At 45.1% G+C, this 9,823-nt stretch overlaps 1 non-coding gene across 1 annotated transcript; it reads left to right on the top strand.

Moving 5' to 3' along the window:
* Window positions 1-9,464: 9,464 nt before the first annotated feature.
* Window positions 9,465-9,537, top strand: Trnak-cuu (transfer RNA lysine (anticodon CUU)). Its single transcript has one exon. It is a non-coding gene; the product is annotated as a tRNA-Lys (tRNA).
* Window positions 9,538-9,823: the final 286 nt, after the last annotated feature.

Here is a 9,823-nt window from a genome sequence, read left to right on the forward strand (position 1 = left end):
TGCACAAAGTGTGTGGTCTTGTTTCTCAGTTTATATTTGGTCGGTCTCGTAAGAGGTTGAATGTAACGAATGGGTGGGAAAGAGCAAGGGGCAGCGGCTGTGTAGAACGAAAACACAAATCCTCAGGGGTGTGAGCGTTTCGAGATGAGTCGTATACATGACGTAGCTGGCCGTCAGTGACCATGTGGCCTAATGGATAAGGCGTCGGACTTCGGATCTGATGATTACAGGTTCGAATGTTGTCACGACCCTTTTTTTTCCAGTTCTGAAAAAGAAACATACCGTTTTAATGTAGCAATTGAGCAGTACGAAACCGTCTGAATGTTGCTGTTGACCATTTTTTGCTTGGAAATGCTCTTGAGCTTGAAACACACACAACAAGACCGGTGTTAACTAGCGAAATGGTCAGCAGAGTGCCGACACCGCGAGTTTTGACTGGCACTTGCACATCTAAAATAACGACGGAAAGTAACTCGTTCGGCTTTTGAGTCACATAAAGTATGTGTGTTAATTTTGACGCCACTAGCTCTGCATGCTGTCATGCAATTTCTTTACCTCTCAGAAATGATTATGACATAAAAGTGAAGTACGTGACGAGTGTGACGTTAGGAAAACATTAGGCAGCATGGAGAGATTCTGTATGGGACCACCCAACCCAAACGAGTACGGTGTGACGTGCTATCCAGCAGGTATTCACCGAGGTAGCCGGCTAGCTCAGTCGGTAAAGCGTCAGACTCTTAATCCTAGGGACGTCGGATCGAGCCACACGCTGGGCGGAACGGAATTTTGTTCCGCTGCAGATGTAAATTACCGTTTTTCTGATTAACTAGATGTAATGGAAATAGCAACTTTAAACTTTGCCTACGTCTCTGTCAGTCACAAGGAAACTGTATTTGAATGTGAAGGTGATTTTGTAGACATGTGTGGAAGACATGTTCTGAAATGCAAGTGTTGTTGTTTGGAGAGCACATCGGTTACGTGTCAGATGTGTAGCCAAGCAGTAATGGGTCGCCATAGCTGCAAATATTAGCCGGTAATATGAAATTTTGTCAGCTGAAGCCTGATGATGCAGACGACCGTAAGGACGAAGTACCCAAGCGTACCGCTAGGCCGCGCCTCTTTAGCTCAGTGGACACAGTCAGCCAGCGGCTGCGCTGGAGGTCGGACGTGCCGTGCTGTGTGCTGTGCTGCGTTAGCTCCGCGTGGTAAGTCTCTGCTCTTGCTGCAACGCGTCGCTGTCTATAGTATTTGTGTAGACATGAAAAAGAATTAAGAGATGTCGCAACCGCAACGAAAAGATACTTTGAAATTCACGTTTGATCGCAACTTTGTCCGACCGAGGTCATTTGATGTTGAACAGTGGTTAGAGGATGATGTTAAAATAGGACTTGATGATATTATCGGCATACATTTCTCGATTATGAACAGTGTGGTTTTCGTGAAACTTGCCAGTCCAGAATTGTGTGAAAGGATAGTTCGATCTTGTGGTGGCATTCTGAAATTTAAACATGCTGACGGAAATGTTGGGGAGGTTACCGTTGCCCATGCTGGTCTAGGTATTCGGACCGTGCGAGTCTTTGAACTTCCCTTTGAAATTACAAGTGACCAGATAAATGCTGTTATTGCTCCATACGGGAAAGTTTTGAGTAATATTGCCGAACGGTGGTCTGCTGCACACAAATTCCCTGTTTTGAATGGTGTGCGCCAATTAAAAGTCGAATTGCAGAAGCACATTCCGTCGTTTATAAACGTCTGCGGATATAGAGCTGTTGTGATGTATGATGACCAACCGAAAACGTGTGCTGTCTGCAATTTACCAGGCCACGTTCGTGCAGAATGTGTTCAAAGGCGAGTGGCGTAACTGCCTGCTGGCGATGCCGTCTGGCCCCCTGCTATGTCAACGCTGCCCGTGACATATGTCGCCGTAGCGCGCGGTTTTGCAAGTGCCACTGCGCCCCCCGAAGTTACTACGAATACCGACCCACAAGCGACCGACCAACCGACCGACTCAGGTGTAGCATCTGTAGACACTCAACCCTCCTGCGAAGACATATCTGCTCCTGCCCTTGTCGCCGTGGAATCGCCCAATGAGGCAATGGATACGGACGCGACCTCAGTCGCTTCGGGTAGTGCTCCTCTGCATCCTGGAGCTTCTTTAGGAGGTATCAAAAGCGTATCAGGTGCACAGAAAACGGACTCGCAACCAGCCGTTTCTAGTGGTGCTCTTCCGAATCCTGCAGCTGCCTTAGGCACTGACCACAGCCCGTCAAGTGCAATGAAATCAGACCTGGCGTCAGTCACTTCGAGTAGTGCTACTTTGCAACCTGAGGCTTCTTCAGGTACCGTCCAAAGTCCACCACGAGACGCATCTCCCAAGAAATCTAAAAAACGGAGGATCGCGCGTCAAGGTGCAGAGCAGACTGCACCACAACTGCGTGAACAGGCGAAGCAAATAGGGGGCAAAATACGTCAATCTGCATCTGAGAACTTGCAGTGCAATCAGCAGTCATCTAACGAAGACCCTGTGTCCTTGGATAGTACCTCCGGTTCTGCCAGTTTGCCCTCCGATGACGTAGCAATTACCCGAACCGAAGATAAAAATCACCAGCAAACACCTGAATATAGTGCACCACTTAATGACGAACCGATGACAGGGCTGTCGAATCCGTGGGCAGACGATGTCGACGACACTACAAAGGAGGACGAAATTATGGACACCACAGGAACCGTTACAGTCACCACGATGGCCACACCACGCGATGACGTCGTCTTGAATGTCATCGCCGCGACGGATACTGTCCCAGACACGGAGAAGCCGACTGATCCCTTCCCAAGTCATGAATATTTCTAGTCTGAACGGTTTTACTGACTTGTGTCCACATGTCTCTCGGGTCAGATTTCTTAATGTTTTTTCGAAATGATATGTTGCCAGAGTTTTTCCTAATTACACTCCCGTCTTGGCTAACGTAGTTCCGTTGCAGGCCTATAAGATCGCTACGCTGAACATCAATAAAATTTGTAGCCCATTTAATTTACAAAATTTAAAAGATTTCCTGTATGCAGCTGATGTGGACATTTTGTTTTTACAAGAAGTAACGAACATCGAACTTGACTTCATACAGGGGTATAATGCTATAGTCAATCCTGGAATTGGATGTGATTTGGGTACCGCATTTCTTTTCAAAGAGGGCGTCGTCATTACAGACGTAACAAAACTGCCTAACGGCAGAGGCATTGCCGGCACGCTTTATAACACCAGGATTATTAATGTCTATGCCCCATCTGGTTCTACCAATCGGTGCCAACGAGCACAGTTTTTTAAGGAGGGAATTGTTCCTTTGTTTGGTGTACACTGCACCCATACCATCCTTGGAGGCGACTTTAACAGTGTCATACATGCCAAAGACCAAACTCCGAACTACAACAAATCGCCGGACCTGGAACGTATCGTCACCGACCTCCGTTTAACTGATTCGTGGGAGCAAAAGCACGGCGCGGTACCCGGCTTTACCCACCTCACTAATCATTCAGCGAGCCGGTTGGATCGAATATATGTCTCGCCCAATCTGAAACACCGCATCCTGCAGTCTGAAGTTTGGCCAACCGTTTTTTCGGACCACGCTGCATATATATGCACATTAAATTTGGAACGACAAGGAACCTGTCGATATAAAGGGCCATGGAAACTTAATGTTTCACACTTAAAAGATCCTGCCTGTCGAGAAGCCTTTCTCACCACTTGGAGAGCCTGCGAGACCAAACTCAGCTCTTACCACTCGACCTTGGATTGGTGGCTCAAATGCGCCAAATCTCAGATCCGGAGATGTTTCATCAACTACTCCCGGGAGAAGAGCTTTTGGCGGAAAAGAACGATAGAATTTTACTTTCATTGTCTCCGAGAACTCTACCTGCAAGGTGCTACAGCTATTGGGAACCATGGGAGAATTAAAAAATTCCAGGCAAAAATACTGACATTAAGGCGACAACAGCTTGAAGGATACCAAATAAGGTCAAGAGCAGAGACTGTGGCGCAAAAAGAAGCCACTTCGATATATCATGTGATTCGTGAAACTAAACGAGGATTCCGCAAAATACTGACGGAGCTTAAAACTGATAATGGAATCACCTTGACAATGCACAACGACATAAAAGCAGAAATACTAACCCATTTCGACAACTTGTTTTCACATAAAGAGGTAGACGAAAAAGCACAGGACGATTTACTGACCCACCTGCAAGGACGCGTTGGTAACGCGTACGCGGAAGCTCTAATAGCGGAGGCGACCGAAGACGATGTACACTATGCTGTCTATCAAAGTGCAAAAAATAAATCCCCTGGAGCTGACGGCATACCAGCAGAATTTTATCAAGTCTTCTGGGAACTTATAAAACATAGAATTACATGCATCTGTAATGAACTTCTGAACCTCAATAAGGAGATACCGAAAGATTTTCGTGAAGGTATGATAGTGTTAATCGCAAAAAAATCGGCTGGCAAGAAAATTGGAAATTTGAGACCAATCACTCTGTTGAACAGTGACTATAAAATTTTTTCGCGGCTCTTAGCCCACAGACTTAAAAATGTAATGGCCAGCGTCACCGGCCCATATCAGTCTAGCGTGGGCAAAGATAGGAAAATTCAGCAGACGCTGTCCGACTACCGCGACATAATTTCAATAGCAGAAGTATGTCGACTAAAATGTGCCATCGTGTCGTTAGATTTCGATAAAGCCTTCGACAGGATCAGCCACTCCTACCTCCTGAAAACGATGGGCGCAATGGGTTTTCCGCCGAGATTCGTCGACCTCATACGACGTTTGGTAACGAATAACTCCTCCAGAATCATCATAAATGGACAGCCTAGCCGGCCAGTCGAGATCGCATGTTCCGTCAGGCAAGGTTGTCCGTTGTCCATGGCACTTTTTGCCATGGCCATCGAACCTTTGCTCGCTACCTTGACTCAGCGGTTACAAGGATTGCAAATACGAGGAAACAAAATAATATGTAAAGCTTATGCGGACGATGTTGGGTTTCTCGTTATGAATGTAGCGGAAGTCGAGACGGCAATGCACATAATAGAAAAATACGAACGAGCGTCAGCCGCGAGGTTAAACAAAACCAAGTCCGGCATATTCAATATCGGATGTGGCATTGGCATGCGCACACACGGTCAGTTACGTGAGCTAACAGCCTTGAAGTGTCTCGGCATTGCTTTCCGAAAAAATATACGTCAAACTATTGCGGCCAACTATAGACAAGTACTAACTACCATACGAGCTAGTGTACGGACACATAGTATTCGACAATTAAATGAAATTCAGAGAGTGTCTTTAGCGAACGTCTCTATTACTTCCAAAGTCAATTATGTCGCCCAGATACTGCCAATACCCGCCGGCATCGCCAAACAAATTATGTCAGCAATAGGCTATTTTGTGAGCCGTGGCCACATATTTAAAATCCAGTATGACACTCTGACGCTCGCCACTAATAATGGCGGCTTAAACTTAACGAATGTTACTAAAAAGTCGCAGGCTCTGTACATCTCCAATACATTTCAACAATGGAGACAATCCGGCAGCTGTATCGCCGCGCACTTGCTATCTGAAATAGCTCCAGATGACCTCTCTCCACCCATTAATGTGCAGCACATACCGAGCGGACTTTACCATTTACGATGGTTTTTAATAGAATATAGCTACCTACGTTCAAGAATTCCGGAAAAAGACATGACAAACGTAAAAGAAATATATGGCAAATTGATGGGAGAAAAGAAGAACAACAAAATAGAACAAAACTATCCATGTTCTAACTGGAAAGTGATATGGGCAAATATTCATAACCGTAACTTAGCTACTCATCTGAAAGCAACATGGTACTTTGTTGTAAATAGGAAAGTTGCAACAAACTCGAAACTTCATTCGATCCACTTAGCGGATTCGCCTTTGTGTGCAACGTGTAGTTTAATTGATAACGAAGAACATCGTTTCGTGTGCGACAAGGTTAAAGATATCTGGCTGAATGTCCGACGAAAGCTGGCACTCATCCTTCGAACGTCACCTAACGCTATAACGCCTGCGGACTTTTTGACGCCGGATGATGTACCCTTTCCTAACACGAAACGCAACGCAGTCAATTGGCTGAAAGCGGCAACGGTCCATTACCTCTTCACGAAGGAAGAAAAAAGCCAAGAGGATTTTTGGATCTCTCTGCTAACTGAGCATCACATGTTACTGAAGACTAGTAAATATAAAGAAACATACGCAAATTTTTTAATCAAGACCTTGATGTAAAAGAATTAACAAGAAATATCTGCGGACACAGAAGACAAACGTAAGAGAGTGTTCACCACTACTAACTTACTTAACAATCGTGAAAAAAAAATAAAAAAAAAAAATTATTTTAGTTTTTAACGTAATTGCCGTTCTTTGAGTTCAACGTTTATTAATTTATTTTTCAAGAAGCCATTATAAATAGTTGCTTCTCACCGAATATGGTTTGTTTTTTAAGCATTTTCAGAGAGAAGAGGCAGTTTCGAAATGCTCTCTGACGTTTCTTTGTCAAGGAAGACTATTTGCTTTAAGTGTGACAACAAAAAACAGCGATGAAGAAAGAAACAAAATGAACATAACTTCTGTTTCTACCTACTGAAGACTTCATTCTTTTTTCACATTATCAATAAGCCCAAAGAAGGGGTACATTAGTTTCTCCACGATAAAGGGATTAACTTCGTCTCATCAGTTTATGGTAATGTACATGGCGTGAGAAGCCGACGCCGATGAAGGCGAATTATGGAGAGCGCAAGGATGGGCTAAAAGGGGTGATGGGAGGCCCAAAAAAAAAAAAAAAAAAAAAAAGTGGTAGAGCACTGCTCTAATAAACCAGGCATCGGAAGTTCCATCCTCACAGGAGAAAGATGAATTTTGGAAATCAGTTGCTCGTCGTGGCCGTATAGCAAACAGTATCTGTGATGACGAACAATTAGCGACAGGCGTTTTTTTGAGAATTACTCTCAGATGTGATTAAGGCGAATGGCGCAGATAAAGCATTTGCCAAAGCGGTACAGCATAAGGTGGGACGAGGCAGTCTGAATTACATTTTATAGATGTATTTCTCACATATCTCAGAGCCTCTCGCGGTCGTCGTCGTCGTAGTCGTCGCCGCCGCCGCCGCCGCTTCTGCAGAAGTAGCAAATGGCTATCGTAGCAAATGCGGCGAGGGACGCCCTGCCTTCGATTCCGAATGCACAAAGTGTGTGGTCTTGTTTCTCAGTCTATATTTGGTCGGTCTCGTAAGAGGTTGAATGTAACGAATGGGTGGGAAAGAGCAAGGGGCAGCGGCTGTGTAGAACGAAAACACAAATCCTCAGGGGTGTGAGCGTTTCGAGATGAGTCGTATACATGACATAGTTGGTTGTCAGTGACCGTGTGGCCTAATGGATAAGGCGTTGGACTTCGGATCTGATGATAACAGGTTCGAATGTTGTCACGCTCGTTTTTTTTCCAGTTCTGAAAAAGAAACATACCGTTTTAATGTAGCAATTGAGCAGTACGGAACGGTCTGAAAGTTGCTGTTGACCATTTTTTGCTTGGAAATGCTCTTGAGCTTGAAACACACACAACAAGACCGGTGTTAACTAGCGAAATGGTCAGCAGAGTGCCGGCACCGCGAGTTTTGACTGGCACTTGCACATCTAAAACAACGACGGAAAGTAACTCGTTCGGCTTTTGAGTCACATAAAGTATGTGTGTTAATTTTGACGCCACTAGCTCTGCATGCTGTCATGCAATTTCTTTACCTCTCAGAAATGATTATGACATAAAAGTGAAGTACGTGACGAATGTGACGTTAGGAAAACATTAGGCAGCATGGAGAGATTCTGTATGGGACCACCCAACCACACGAGTACTGTGTGACGTGCTATCCGGCAAGTATTCAACGAGGTAGCCGGCTAGCTCAGTCGGTAGACCGTCAGACTCTTAATCCTAGGGTCGTGGGTTCGAGCCACACGCTGGGCGGAACGGAATTTTATTCCGCTGCAGATGTAAATTACCGTGTTTCTGATTAACGAGATGTAATGGAAATAGCAACTTTAAACTTTGCCTACGTCTCTGTCAGTCACAAGGAAACTGTATTTGAATGTGAAGGTGATTTTGTAGACGTGTGTGGAAGACATGTTCTGAAATGCAAGTGTTGTTGTTTGGAGAGCACATCGGTTACGTGTCAGATGTGTAGCCAAGCAGTAATGGGTCGCCATAGCTGCAAATATTAGCCGGTAATATGAAGTGTTGTCAGCTGAAGTCTGATGATGCAGACGACCGTAAGGACGAAGTACCCAAGAGTACCACTAGGCCGTGCCTCTTTAGCTCAGTGGTAGAGCACTGCTCTAATAAACCAGGCATCGTAAGTTCCATGCCCACAGGAGAAAGATGAATTTTGGAAATCAGTTGCGCGTCGTGGCCGTATAGCAAACAGTATCTGTGATGACGAACAATTAGCGACAGGCGTTTTTTTAAGAATTACTCTCAGATGTGATTAAGGCGAATGGCACAGATAAAGCATTTGCCAAAGCGGTACAGCATAAAGTGGGACGAGGCAGTCTGATTTACATTTTATAGATGTATTTCTCACATATCTCAGAGCCTCTCGCGGTCGTCGTCGTCGTCGTCGTCGTCGTCGTCGTCGTCGTCGTCGCCGCTTCTGCAGAAGTAGCAAATGGCTGTCGTAGCAAATGCGGCGAGGGACGCCCTGCCTTCGATTCCGAATGCACAAAGTGTGTGGTCTTGTTTCTCAGTTTATATTTGGTCGGTCTCGTAAGAGGTTGAATGTAACGAATGGGTGGGAAAGACCAAGGGGCAGCGGCTGTGTAGAACGAAAACACAAATCCTCAGGGGTGTGAGCGTTTCGAGATGAGTCGTATACATGACGTAGCTGGCCGTCAGTGACCATGTGGCCTAATGGATAAGGCGTCGGACTTCGGATCTGATGATTACAGGTTCGAATGTTGTCACGGCCCTTTTTTTTCCAGTTCTGAAAAAGAAACATACCGTTTTAATGTAGCAATTGAGCAGTACGAAACGGTCTGAATGTTGCATTTGACCATTTTTTGCTTGGAAATGCTCTTGAGCTTGAAACACACACAACAAGACCGGTGTTAACTAGCGAAATGGTCAGCAGAGTGCCGACACCGCGAGATTTGACTGGCACTTGCACATCTAAAACAACGACGGAAAGTAACTCGTTCGGCTTTTGAGTCACATAAAGTATGTGTGTTAATTTTGACGCCACTAGCTCTGCATGCTGTCATGCAATTTCTTTACCTCTCAGAAATGATTATGACATAAAAGTGAAGTACGTGACGAGTGTGACGTTAGGAAAACATTAGGCAGCATGGAGAGATTCTGTATGGGACCACCCAACCAAACGAGTACTGTGTGACGTGCTATCCGGCAGGTATTCAACGAGGTAGCCGGCTAGCTCAGTCGGTAGAGCGTCAGACTCTTAATCCTAGGATCGTGGGTTCGAGCCACACGCTGGTCGGAACGGAATTTTGTTCCGCTGCAGATGTAAATTACCGTTTTTCAGATTAACGAGATGTAATGGAAATAGCAACTTTAAACTTTGCCTACGTCTCTGTCAGTCACAAGGAAACTGTATTTGAATGTGAAGGTGATTTTGTAGACATGTGTGGAAGACATGTTCTGAAATGCAAGTGTTGTTGTTTGGAGAGCACATCGGTTACGTGTCAGATGTGTAGCCAAGCAGTAATGGGTCGCCATAGCTGCAAATATTAGCCGGTAATATGAAGTGTTGTCAGCTGAAGTCT

This window comes from Schistocerca gregaria, chromosome 6, assembly GCF_023897955.1.
Source record: "Schistocerca gregaria isolate iqSchGreg1 chromosome 6, iqSchGreg1.2, whole genome shotgun sequence".
Taxonomy (NCBI): domain Eukaryota; kingdom Metazoa; phylum Arthropoda; class Insecta; order Orthoptera; family Acrididae; genus Schistocerca; species Schistocerca gregaria.